Source organism: Passer domesticus, chromosome 17 (genome assembly GCF_036417665.1).
Source record: "Passer domesticus isolate bPasDom1 chromosome 17, bPasDom1.hap1, whole genome shotgun sequence".
In the NCBI taxonomy this organism is placed as follows: Eukaryota; Metazoa; Chordata; class Aves; order Passeriformes; family Passeridae; genus Passer; species Passer domesticus.
In genome coordinates, this window is record NC_087490.1 from 13,721,335 (window position 1) to 13,734,788 (window position 13,454).

Consider the following 13,454-nt stretch of genomic DNA (forward strand, 5'->3'; position numbering starts at 1 on the left):
TGCAGCCTTTCCTCCTCCATCCTCCATCCCTGTCCCCTCCTGGGCAGGACCCTCACCCTGCTGCTGGGAGCTGCTGTCAGTCCCTGCAGGTTCAGCTCTGTTTCGTTTAAAATAACATCAGCAAACACCAATCCTGCCCAGAGCACCCCTGGGCACCCCCAGGAGCCCCACCAGGCACTGCTGTGACACCCCAGAGTCACAACCACAGAAACACCCACGCCTCACCCAGCAAGGGGTCTGCTTCTGCACAGGAACTGCAGCTAAGGAAACAAACTGCAGGAGAGCCCCCACATTAATTGGTTTTCTGATTGATTACATGTTGATTGATTAACCTGCCAGGCCGAATTCAGCAGCAGAAAACAGCACAGAGATGAGGCAAAGCAAAAGGATCATATTTCACATCTGAACTCCTGATCAAGCTGAGAGGCTACTCTCAATTCTGAGAGTCATGAAAGAGATTTTAAATAAAACCCCCACACATACTGCACTTTAACCCAAACAGGTTGCAGTTCAAGCTGAGTCCTCCATACACTGGGAGCAGCTGTGTATGGATCTGTGAATATAAGGCTCTCATTATATTTTCATGTTCCATTTCTGGACTCTGAACAGTGTCTTAACTTATGCTAAAACAATCTGCTGGAACCATTCATTCATCTCACTTTTCAGGTTCATAAACATTTGCTCCTCCCCTGGATTTGATATTCTGTTTTTTGTTTTCTTTCCTGCCTGCACATGAGGTAAACCAAAGACTTTTGCATAGTAAGCAGCAAGAGATTCCTTTGGGAAAGTTATCATTCAGTGTCTTTATGTGATTCTCTTCAAATGTGAACACACTGGTGTGTGTTTCCACAAATCTTCCTACCTTTTATAGCATTTAATAGCTTACTCTTAAAGAGAGGCACTCCACATAGTGCCACAGCCAAAAAGTACATTAGTGAATTCATCTAAGAGAAGTGTGCTGTTAAATAACATGCAGACTAATTAATGTAAATGCCATGGTGAGAACATGCTGACATTGTTGAAGTTAATGATCCAGCTGCATTATCATTTCCAACACTGCAATGTTGAAAAAACCTAAGAAACTTGGTTTTCTGCATTCTGGCACAGCATTTTCACTGGGCATCTTTCAGAGACAGCTGAACAGCCTTTTTACACTCCAGTAAAGAGCATTGTGTGAATTTATCATGGAATTTGGGACAATAGATTAACTTAACCTACAGCCTTGAGCAGATTTTAGCATTCTGATAGATCAGAGGTCTCAGTGAGGTGGGGAGGCCTGACCTGTCTCCATGCCTCCATCCTCTCACAGCCATATTATATCATTACATTTGTGCATATAAACAATATTTAATGATCAACATTACGAGGAGAGAGAGCCCTTTTGCCAGACTGGGCTGGACCATGCAAGAAGCAGCTGTATCCTCTCCCCATGGATGTTCTGTGGCTTCAGCACCACTGACAGTTCTGGTGGAGACAAACTGGGGAAGACACATGCACTGTCTTGGTTCTTCTCAATAACAGCAGAGGAAAAAAGCACCCATGCTGCCTGCTAGGCAAAAGAAGGAGATGCTCTTCAAAGTTTAGGAGGGAGCTGTTCTGTGGAATAATTGCTTGTCATGTCTGTATAATTACGTTTTTAGTGAAACTGCTCTTCAGACAAGGTATGAGATCTGAAGCATGGGCACTTCTCACCCTCTTGTCTGGGTGCATGGCAATGAAGGAGGCTGTTGAAAAGTCAGAAATCCACATCGGCAACACACAATGCTCTCAAATAAAATGAATAAAAGAACATGGTGCTCTAAATGGCCAAAGAACAGCCAGTGATGAGTCTTGGTTCGTTTCATCAGGAGTGCTTTTGCTGCTAATTTTCATGGTCCAGAATGAAGGGCAGTGCTTTAGAAGCAGCAGAAAATCACAATGAAAACAATGCAACATCATGGCCTCGGTTCTTACTGCACAAGCCAGGAATCATTGCCATCTGATTTCAGCAGGGCTGAACAGCCCTGACTCACAAATGCATTCAGCCACCAAAGGACTTTTTCACTGGGAAAATGAAGCTCATCCGTCCCAGCCCCTGTCTCCAGCAGTGCTGCCATATATTCCTTTTCTACCTAAGCGTGATTCATTTCACACTTTTAGAATTTCCTTTCAGCTACAAGTCCTGCACAGGGACTGCTACTTAGAAAGGATAAAAATGGCAAGCACACTTGGCCATCTTGCCCAAAGCCACTCAGACCCAGCCTTTGGAAATCACAGCAACACAGATTACACAGGCCAAGGCCTCAGGCAGACAGACAGACAGACCTTTTCCTCTCATGGCTTTTTCTATGACCAGACAATTACTTTGAAGATTATACCCTGGGGAGAGATTTTTCTAGAGATCTCAGATATGCTCTAAATTCCAAAACAAAGGTACAGATTCTAAAAAAGTGCTCAGCAGTGGAAAAATACCAAATATAATACACTACAATAAAATCACATTTTATGAGAAAATGGAATTGTTAAACTGGTTTTTCTTTCCCTTTGCTGTAATTTGTGTTTTTACGGACAGTGCGTGTCTGTCAAACAGATTTATTTGTGAGTGACCTCCTTGGACAGCCTTTCTTTTCTGGTTAAAAACACAGAAATGGGGGCATCAAGAGTATGCCTTATGCCACACAATTTAGCCTTTCAACACAGAGTAGTTTCAGAAAGATAGCAGCTTCAAAGAAATATGTTGGCCTCAATTTCAATTATTCTGCTATAAAGGAATGAAATTACTTGCCCAAAGGAATTTTAAGCTGCTCCAAGCCAAAGTCTACGTAATTTCAACTCTGCAGGTTTGATGTGAGATGTTTGAGTCATGTCCAAACTCTCAGCTCTGAGTTACCTACAGAAACCCAAACAATTGTGGGTCTTACTGAGATGACACCACAATTCTTAGCTGCCAAACCATCCTCCTTTTCTGAAGGTCACAGAAAGTTCTGATATCAATTTGAAGTCCACAATGAAAGTTACAAAATGATAGGTCTATTTTAGAGCTAGTCACAGCTTTGATGCTCCTCATTGAGTATGTACAAAGAACCTCTGGTTGACTACACAGCAGCTAATTTGAGGATACCAATATATTATACTACTTCTCCAAGGATTTTTTAAACTGACCCTTTATTGCCTTTTTTATCTCTTAAAAGCTAATGTCACTGCAGCCCTGGCAGAGTGTCACTGGTAAAGCTTCCAGCACTCAGTAGCCTTTGGAAGAGCATTCCCATGGTAACACTTCAAATCCTGATGGCTCCATCCTTTCAGCACAATAAGCTTAATATCAGATGCTTGAGCCATCTGTCCAGCTCCTCAATTAACATAGTTAGCTACTGAAACTTCAGCAATTACTGAAATCACACTGCAATCAAGGAACAAATCCACAACACAAAAGCAGGACAAAGGAAACCTTAAAGCCACATTCAAGCAGAGCTGATATGAGTGAAAAGAGAAGGAGAACTACTTCATCCAGAATTAAATGCACTTAGAACTTAATCTGGCCCATAATATGGGCCTCAAGTCCTCATTTGGACTGTGAAGCAGCTGGAATCCTGCTCTCATTACTATAAATGACTGTGGTGCAAGGAAACAGAAAACCAAGCTCAGCACTTGTGTCCTCTATAAATAAACTTGAGAAACACCTTGGGACTGAGATGAAAGCAGAGCAGCCTAAGGCTCGACCACGAGAAGGAAGATGCCCTTTTCTGCCAGCTTTGGACCTGAGGTAAATACCATGCAGCCAACTGGATGTATGAAAAACCTGGCAGACAAAAGCACACCGAGTACAATCAAAGCTGGGACCTTGGATCTGGAGTGCACATCACTGGGTTAGAGCACAAACAGGGCCAGGGGCCAGCAGACAGCACAGGAGGCAGCAGGGGAGCCAGGGCTGGGCTCGCTGCAGTGCCAGCCCTGCAGGTCCTGGCTGCTCTCCTGCAGGACCCCCCTCACCTGCCTGGGAATTCTGAGGTCCTCAGCCAGCCACCTGCACCCCCCAGCAGTCCTCAGAGAGACACAGGCATTTCTAAAGCGTGACTTGTATGGCACTTTAGGCATTTAGTGTAGAATAAGAAAAATCGTTCCCTATTTCTCTCCATGGGCTATAAAAGCACTCTGAATGCTCAGCTCGGGATGTCTGTACAGTGGATATCTAAATTAAGGCAGCAGAGTCCCACCTTGGAGTACTCTGGTGATTGTGGGAACTGTTCCTCCTGAGCCAGGGCTCAGTCCCCCCCAGACCCGGGGCTCAGTCCCCCCCAGACCCAGGGCTCAGCTCCTGCTCTCCCCTCTTGCTGTCCCCAGCAGGCTCTGTTCCCACCCCGGAGGCAGAGATGGTGACAAAAGGCAGACTCCAACCCAGATTCTCTGGGCTGGCTGGCTGGCACTTAGATATTTATCTATTTATAGCTCTTACTCTATTACCTGAAGAAGAGCATCTGGTGGAGGAAATCCTGTTTCTCCTTAGAGGGACACAGTGGATTTTGATAGCACAAAACTCCCGTCTTCCTTGAAGGGCCACGTTGCACTCTACTTCTGTGTTTGTGCTAGAGACTATTAAGTCTGCTCATTATTACAAAAGACATTTTTCTAGCTAGAGCTATTCAGAGCACAACATTAATTTTCTCCTCATTTTGTATGAATGTATTGATTTGACCACAGCTACAACCATGATGTGTTTTGCTGCTATTACACTCAAGTACTTGAAATAATATTGCCATGTAAAACAGAGCTATTAACTGCAGCCTAATATCTACCAGCCAGTGGTGTGTGATGGAAAAGCAGGGAACTATCCCAAAGGGAAAACTCAAAACATGTAAATATAGTTTAGTCATTCAAATAATTGTAATTGTTTTCAATAACATTCAAATGCAACATTCAGATTATGAAGTTAATTCTCTGTACCCACTCATCCATGGGGTTTTTAGTTATTATAAACCCCAGCTATTACAAGGTTCTTTGTGCAGCTGAACAGTAAATGAGCCATATGTGCCAGACTGACCTTTTGTCACATTCTATTTATGAACTCAAGCCTTAAAACACATATCTAAAATCCATTTAATGTTGATATAACACTGTCTAGCTTCTTGTATCAGAGAGATATCCCATCTTTTACTCCTGTGTATCATTAATACTGGGACTCTGCTATTAAAGAATAAAACTATTTACCAGCTATTGCAGATCTTGGAGAAGTATCTTGGCTGGAGTCACTCTTCATTTTTGTTGTCTGAAATTGCAATATTGTAGTGCCTTTAATTCCTGCCAGCAATGCCAGCCACATGTTTCTGACTGAGAAAAACTGTTTGTAATGAAAACCTGAGTATGGTTTGGGTCCACCGTGCTGCCCACAGGATTAGCTTTGCCTCTGAGTGCTGTCTGGGACTGCATCTTCCCAGGCAGAAATCCTGCTGCTCCCCAGGGAGCCAGGAGGCCTCACTTGCTCTGTCCTGCAAATCAGTTCTGATCCTCCTGGCTCTGCTGGGGCATAGATGGATGAATAATTAATGCCCTGTCTTCATATCCAACTATATTTACCAGAGAGTGGTTTTTGCAGCTGGCATAGTGCTGGTGTTTGTTGGGAGTCCTTTGAATAACCAATACATGATTTAAATTTTATTTTCCCTTGCATTTGCACTGTGGCAATCCACAACCTGCAACTGAACTGAACACAACAAACTGTTAATCCTGTGCAGGTCCATAACAATTCAGGGCCTCAATTTTGAATTTATTTATCAGCAGATTGTTATTAAATCAGACAAACATATGTATACATTATACACTTCAGTGACCCAGCATAGCCCTAGGAACTAAACCATAAACCAGCACATGCACAAGCTTTCTAACTCATTACCAAATTGTCCACAGGATACCAGAGGGCAGAGCTCTGTTTGAATCTCCAGTAATTTTGCATTTCAAACTAGCTTGTTTGGAAGCATTAAACTGTAGCAGTTCTTACTTTGATCAGTTTTACTTCATAGTAGAAATTCTACTGTTAAAAAATTTTAAGACTGTTTTTAATACTTTAGTATTTTTGCACAGTTTTTAAAGTTAAGATGAAGCCTATTGGTATTTATTAAGTTTCCAGAACATTTTGTGAAAATATTAACTTTGATTTTTAAAGAAGTGAAAGGAAAGGTAAAAATTTCCACGATCTTTAAAATGATTAATTTTCAATTTTCTGATGTTAATCCAGTGTCATGATTTGCAGACCATATTAATAAACTTAGATGTCTTGGAGTTGCCATTTCTACCCCAATATCCAACTTTTATGGAAATGAGAAGCACAGAGGCTCCTTCAATCCCAAGCCATGACCTGAAAAACGATGTTATGCTACTCAACTGGTACAATAGGGTGCAGCAAAAATGTTAACTTGCCTGGTGCCGACAGGCCAACATGGAAAGCAGCAGAAAGGAGGGAATTCCCAAGCTGTTACCCCTTCATGCAGCTCCCCTCGTGGTGTGCATTTCTGTCCTGCACCCTCATCTCTCACCTACCCCTCTGACCCTCATCATCGCTTTCAAAACCTCCACATTTGAGCCAAAAGAGGCAGGGAAAAGACTGAAAGAGTCAAAGCCATTCTGAGCATGCTGACAGCACTGTCAGGAGCCTCCACACAGTCTCTGCCTCTGGAAGTGCTGGTGTGGCCAAAACTGAAATTCTGCTGCGGCAGGAGGGGCTGGCAGTGCCTGGGTGCTAGCAGAGACACAGGGGCCATAGCAGCAGGCAAACAAGACCATTCCAAGTGTAATGCTGATTGTGCTGTACAAATCTGCCAATAAAACCCCCCATGCCTGGAAGCCAGGGAGCTGAGGACACGTGCTGCAGGAGCTGCTGCAGTGTGAGCCACAGCGAGCCCGCAGCCACGAGGGGAATGTGGCAAGGCCAAGTTAACAAGACCAGGTGAAGCTGCTGGAGCACTCCAAGCTCTCTGCAGAATGACAAAATAAGGGTGTCTAAATTGCACTGCAAACCTGATAGACTGCATGCTGGAAGCAAAGAAATTAGATGAGCAAGGGCTCATCTACATTGGAAAGTTTTACTGCCTTAATTAATCCAAAAACATAATTAAAGCTGTGAAATCTTTCTAGTGTGAATGCAATTTTACCGGTTAAATGAACAAGCACTTGGAGCTCACTATGGTTCAGATATATCATTTACACATCTGACTGTACCCCACTCTGGCATATTTTAATATACCCAGTTTTCTTCTACAGATGATCCTGGCTACCAAACTAAATTTCACAGAGAAGTTTCATACCACAGAATAGTGCTGAAATCACACAAGCCTTTTAGATGATCAAAGACAAACTAATTCACATTATTATTTATAATCTTTGCAGTTGTGTTGAAGTTATGTCACTTGTAAGGGTCATTCCCTCTCACTCAATATATAATATTCAGATTTTTTTTCCTGCTGAGCACTGAGGTACTAAACAAAGCCATGAAAGTAATTTTGAGACTAAAAAGACAACTGGCATTCACACAAAAGTCACAGAGCATTTTATATTGCTGGCAAATTTAGCAGAGAATCTTTCTGTTGCTTTGCATTCACTTTCCAACTGATCTATATCAAATCTCCATCCACAACAAATATACAATTAGCCCTGCCTTTTCTCTCCTTGTGCTCATCCATTTGTGTGCTAGCATAACAACATCTGCAGGACCTGAATGAGCTCAGAATATGGAGATCCCAATCCCCAAAAGGACTCTTGGGCCTCCAGCTGACTGTGGCTGCTGTTCCTTGATGCTGCTCAGCAGCAGGGAAAACACTCAAAGGAGCCTCACAGGCAGGATTCCAGCTGGCCCCAGGAAATTAAATGGGAGATGAAATGGGGCGTCCCTCCCTTGTGGGCTCAGGGTGGTCAGTGGTTGGGTGGGAGCTCAGTCCCAGCTGACCCGGGAGATGGAATGGGAAATGCCATGGGAGATGCCATGGGAGATGCCATGGGGTGTCCCTCCCTTGTGGGCTCAGGGTGGCCAGTGGCTGGGTGCCAGCTCAGACTTGGCTCAGTGCTGCTGCCTCATCCCTGGGCTGCCAAGGCAGAGTGCACCTCTGACCACTGTGACCCTGCAGGCTCGTGCTTGATGGGAAGGAACTGCCAAACAGCAGGCAAACTGAGTTTTCCATCCCTGATGAGGGCTGGGTGACCTTCTCCCTCGCAGAGCTGAGTACACAATCAGCAGAGCGTTTGGTGTCTGGTCCCTCCCGAGCCCTCTGGCACACAGGCTCTATCAGATAAAAGCACTGAGCTGTCATGTTCTGCTGGGAAAAGCAGCCTCCTGCTATTCAGGTACTGAGCAATATTGATGGATGTCAATCAGTCTCCAGACTGCAGCATGGCTAAGGGAGATTGTGCTTTTGCATTCGTGCTCATGTGGGAAGATGAAAGCTGCCAGTGCTCTGGAAAAATTCACCTGCACTTTGCACAATCTGGGTTTCATACACCACATTTAGTATCACATCAAAATTCCATTCTGGCTTGCTTTTCACTGATGTTAAATTAAGTAGCTTTTAAAAAGTTGTCACTCTAAATATATCAATATATAGACAAACAGATGAACAGACACAGGAGTGTGGATATGCTCCTGAGAACGGAAGGACAAAGCAATTCCTCTGTGAAGTGTCACCCACAATTTGTAATCAATGACACAGTATGTCACATTAACTGCTTCATTCCAAGTATTCCTAAGGAAATATAAAGATTTTTCATCTAAAAAAACATTATCAAGGCAGAGGACATTCAGCAGTCTAAGTAAAATAACTTAAGCAATGAAGGACAAATAATTTCTCACTTCAAAGACAATTTTGAAGATTGTTTATGCTGACAATATATACTGAGCTACAATGAGAAGCTTAGAGCTTTTTGCTACAGCACAGTATATTCAGAAATTGAAATTGATAAACAGAGTATGTTAAGAATCAATGCATTAATGGTCACCAACTGTCATGTAGAGAAAGCAAAACACTACAGATTTAAGCAGCACCTTGACTAGAAACTTCTCTGCCCTCAAAAAAAAAGGCGGGGGGGAGAGTTATGATACAGTTCTCTTTGTGGAGAACATGGAAATTACAAAAATGTTTAACTCAAACCTACTTGAATTTATGTCTATACTTATTATTGAGTTACTACAGGTATGCTTTAAAAATCAAAATGTATGAAATTTGAAATATAATTTGAAACAGTTTATTTTGCAGCAATCTAAATATTTCATTCTGCACTAAGAAAATCAGTTATTGCTGAAACCTGGTTTTGAAAAAAATTATGTCTCTGGTATTTGATTGCTTATTCCATTTTGATAGAGGAGTTTTCCCATAGAGGAGTCAAACCCCAGCTCTGTCTGGATCCTCTTTAGCCCAGCTTTAATAAACACAGTTGGAATAGTGACAGAAATGAAATGTACAACTTTGGGACAGTTGTAACTCACACAGAACTATTTGAGAGTGTGAACAGGTGCTTTTTATGGTTACATGGAGATGAATCAAAACAGACAAAAAAACTTTCTCAAAACTCAGTCCCCCACCTCCATGGTATTTCTCAACTTTTCCAAAAGCTTTTGCCAAGGTCGGAATAGGTCAAAACTGTTATCTTCAATTATTTGATGTGCCTAAGACTGTGCTAGAGCAAAGCAATTAATTGTGAGTGAGGAGGGAGCCCCGTTAGTGCCGCGGCAGCGCGGGCGCTGTGCCCCAGCCTGGGCACGGGCACACTCAGGGCTCTGTGCCCTGAGCAGGCTCTGTGCCCCGAGCAGGCTCTGCCCAGCACTGCCTCATTACTGCCATCAGCCACTTAATTGGCACAGGCTCACTCGCACAAAATGAGGAGATGCAAAAGGTCTGTTTTGCACATTGCAGCACAGTCAAGGTCCTTCAAAGGGTTTTGTGGCTGTGCAGATGAAAGGATAGACAGAAGGAAGAGCCAGCCTGAGAAATGAGTGCTCAGGGTTTGAGGTTAGGCTGTCTCTGACTCAAACTGCTTTCCTCAAATAGAGCCTTTCTGCATCATCCTCCAATTTCTATCCATTTGGCACAGATCTCTGGTTTTCACCAGAAATCCCATCCTTGAACAGAGAGGCCTCCTTGAATCTAAATTTTCAGAACATATCCCTGTTCCCACTAGAAACTAAAAACTTCGCAATCAACCTTTTAAAGTGAGGAAGGATGCAGGAAACACTGCAGAAGTGGACAGTGAAGCAGTAAATTAAATTAACACAGGATGGTATGGACTCAAGTGATATATGGCACTGCCATAAATCAGCACAAGCTGATTTAAGGAACATAATCATTAGCATGAATCCTGGACTGAGTGTAGCATCTGTGTTTTACACACAGCTGGTGCCTCAAATCACAGAAAACCAAACAATAACATCACTGTCTTCTATGGGGAATAAACAACAAAATAACATAAGTTTCAAAAACTGAGAAGCATTGTCCAAGACCATTGAGAGCGCTTAATTAAAAATAGTAATGAAATTACATTTGCTTGTGTTAAAAAATGCAAAAATTTGCAATATTAGTACACTAACATTGCCAAGCTCATGAAAAAAAACCCAAAACTGTGAAGAAAAGTGTCAAAAGTTTTCAAAAATTTCTGCTTGGTTTCCCTGTAAATTGTTATTTTAAAAGCCCTACTACTCATTATTCTTCAGTTTCTCTGTGGTTGTTAAGACAAGTAATAACTCCCTCTTTAAAAACTTCAATAAGTAATTGAATCAGATACCACAATTTCTTCAATAAGCCCCAAAACTGGGCCCATTTCCATCCTAAGCATTACTGCCAAAACAGAGAAATGTTATTGGTGTACTTGAAGGATGCAGGGCCATTGGAAGAAGGTTTTTTTCATTTAACTAATGTTCCTCTGTAGTCAAAACACAGAGATAGAGACTACCATCCCACATTTTCATCTATTCTCAGGAATCAGTTCCCTCTGGTGTCAGCTTTTCCCCAGATTCTGACTGCAAAAGTGAATGAATTTACATCAATGTATGAGATTCTGAAATTGAAATATTATAAAATATATTAATAAAACATGGTAGAAAATAAGTCTGGAAATGCCATCAAGTCACACAGTCTATCCTTTTTCCAAGAGAAGTCTGAACCCTGTATTTCTTGACAGAAGCTTTCCAAACAATTAGTTAGAAAATTCTGTGATTGAAATTCTACTGTCTTCCTAAAGCATGTGGTCTCATAGTTCTCTTCAGCTGACAACTGAGACAGCTAAAGCAGCTAATACAATTTAATTGACTTAGGGTTGGCAAGTCTCCAAAATAATGAAGAAAAGCTTGGAAAAAATCATTCCTTTTCCCTCTTCCTTGAATACAAATCCAAGACAGAATTCAGTGAGGATTTATTATATGTACACAAAGAAGTTGCGTGTCCCGTTATCTTAAAAGCACTGGTGAAATTTAATATATTAATTCCTCAAAACAGCTTTGAACATCCCAGTCCAAAGGAATGAGAGGTGCCTGTTGATTAAAAGAACCATTCATTTTAACAATATTGACTGTGTGTTAACTTAATCCACACACTTCCCTTCAGCAGGAAGGTGTGGAGGACAAACATCGTGAGGTTTTCAAGCAGTGTCACAGGCAAGGCTGCTGCACAGAGAGAAAGGGAAACGCATGAAATCCTTGATCACAGGAGCTCAGTGAAGCCACAAGTGCTAGCAGGGAAGCTTCAAAAGTTGCTCGGGGAGAGTTTTAACAGGAAAGCAAGGTGGAAATGCACAGTGGAGTGGAGGATTGATCACTTACACAACGTATTACAGAAATTGTTATTTAATATTAAACTGGCCCCAGCCTTTAAACATTCCATCTACAACATTTCCTACAGAAAGGTGATTTTCAGCTCCTGATCCTTCATGGTTTTTTGGATCTAATCTTGCATGTTGGCTTACTGAGATCAGGGCATGGTATTTTTCAAACTTTTTTTTTTTTATTTAGCACATATGGCCCCTTCTGTCATGTCATGAAATCGTGCATTGCATTGGTTTTAGGAGTAATATGCATTAAGCACAAAGTAACTGCAATGTCAATCATTATTTAGCTGCTTTTCCCCTTTGCCCAAATCTTAAACCCAATGCACAAATTTGCATTGGTAATGCAATAGCAAAAAAAGTGAAATAGTTTTAATAAATTATTCTGAAAGATATTAGATAGAGGTCAATTCCCAATTCTTTTGAACTCCATCACAGAACTCTCATTTAATTTTCTGGGAATAGAATTTGGCCCCAGTCGCTTATAAAATGGGATTAAACTTTTGGCTTTCTTCCCAGAACCTGAAATGAAAGTACACCAATGAAAATTTGCAGAATCATAAAACAGAGCTTCCTAAAGAAGGGAATGCCTTATATGTAGCTTTATGAAACAGATTTTTTAGTTCCTCAGATTGCCACCTTCAACATGAGCCAGCTTATCCTGTTATTCATAAATTGATTACAATGCCTGAAGTCAGAAGCAATTTCTTGAACTTGCCTTGAATCAGCGGGCTTTCCAAATTTAAACATTTTTCAGCATACATTTAAAATTGAAGAGTATGAGCAGCTATCATTTCTGTAAGACCATAATAAAGGTCAAACATTTATTAGACTGAAAGTGGCATTAATATCTTCTGAATTCTTATTAGAGGAGGTCCATCATGGTATCATTTTCTTGGAGAGTAATAGGTCAGCTGTCAAATCTATCACATGTCTGTGTCTGTTTTCCTACTGTCAAGCCAGGATCAAAGAGAACTGAAGGAATTCAAGGAAATACACTTCTCAAAAGCACCAATTTGACAGTTTTAATTAAAGACACAAATTCAAGCGCATGGAAATCCATTACCTGGAAATGCTGGAGTTGATTCTTCATTCTAGACTGATTTAAAGGAATTGAACTTCAATATGGGACTGCACAAGCCATTTGCACTCTTACATAACTACCAACTCAAGAAAGTGCTTAGCCCAAAACATATGGAAGGCTGATTTCAGCTGGGGCTGGCTTCTTACCCAAGGGAATTAAAGACTCACCCTGATGTCATCCTGGCCTTGCTGGAGCAGGCTCCTGAGAGGAGTTGTGGTTTGCACTCAGGGCTGGGATAGCTGAGCCTGGAGGGTCAGTGGCAGGCAGAGACCTGGCTCCACTTCTCCTTCCAGTGCCAGAGAGAGCCCAGGAACCCCACCCAGCCTGTCACAGGCCAGGGCTGCTGGCACTCCCCATGGCTGGCAATCCCCATTTGTGTAAATCAGTCAGTAAATGCTGAGCCGAGGATCAGGTGTGCTGACTCCTGCCAGGAGACAGGCATGCACTAATCCTCCTCTGACAGCTGGGCACCTCAGTGCATCATCTTTGCTTAATGGATTAGCATATACTCTTAACAACATATTTACAATGTGAGAAATGCAATAAAATGAAAAATGTGGCGAAAAGAAAGACATATTTTATTTAATGTAGTCATGCTTCT

The 13,454-nt window shown here is 41.9% G+C and overlaps 1 long non-coding RNA gene across 1 annotated transcript in view; it reads right to left on the minus strand.

Annotated features, from left to right (window-relative positions):
• LOC135282523 (uncharacterized) overlaps positions 1 to 13,186 on the minus strand; it is a 43,461-nt gene extending 30,275 nt beyond the window's left edge. The window contains exon 1 of the long non-coding RNA XR_010348652.1: positions 13,021 to 13,186. This is a non-coding gene — a long non-coding RNA (uncharacterized LOC135282523). The remainder of the gene's footprint in view (positions 1 to 13,020) is intronic.
• Positions 13,187 to 13,454: the final 268 nt, after the last annotated feature.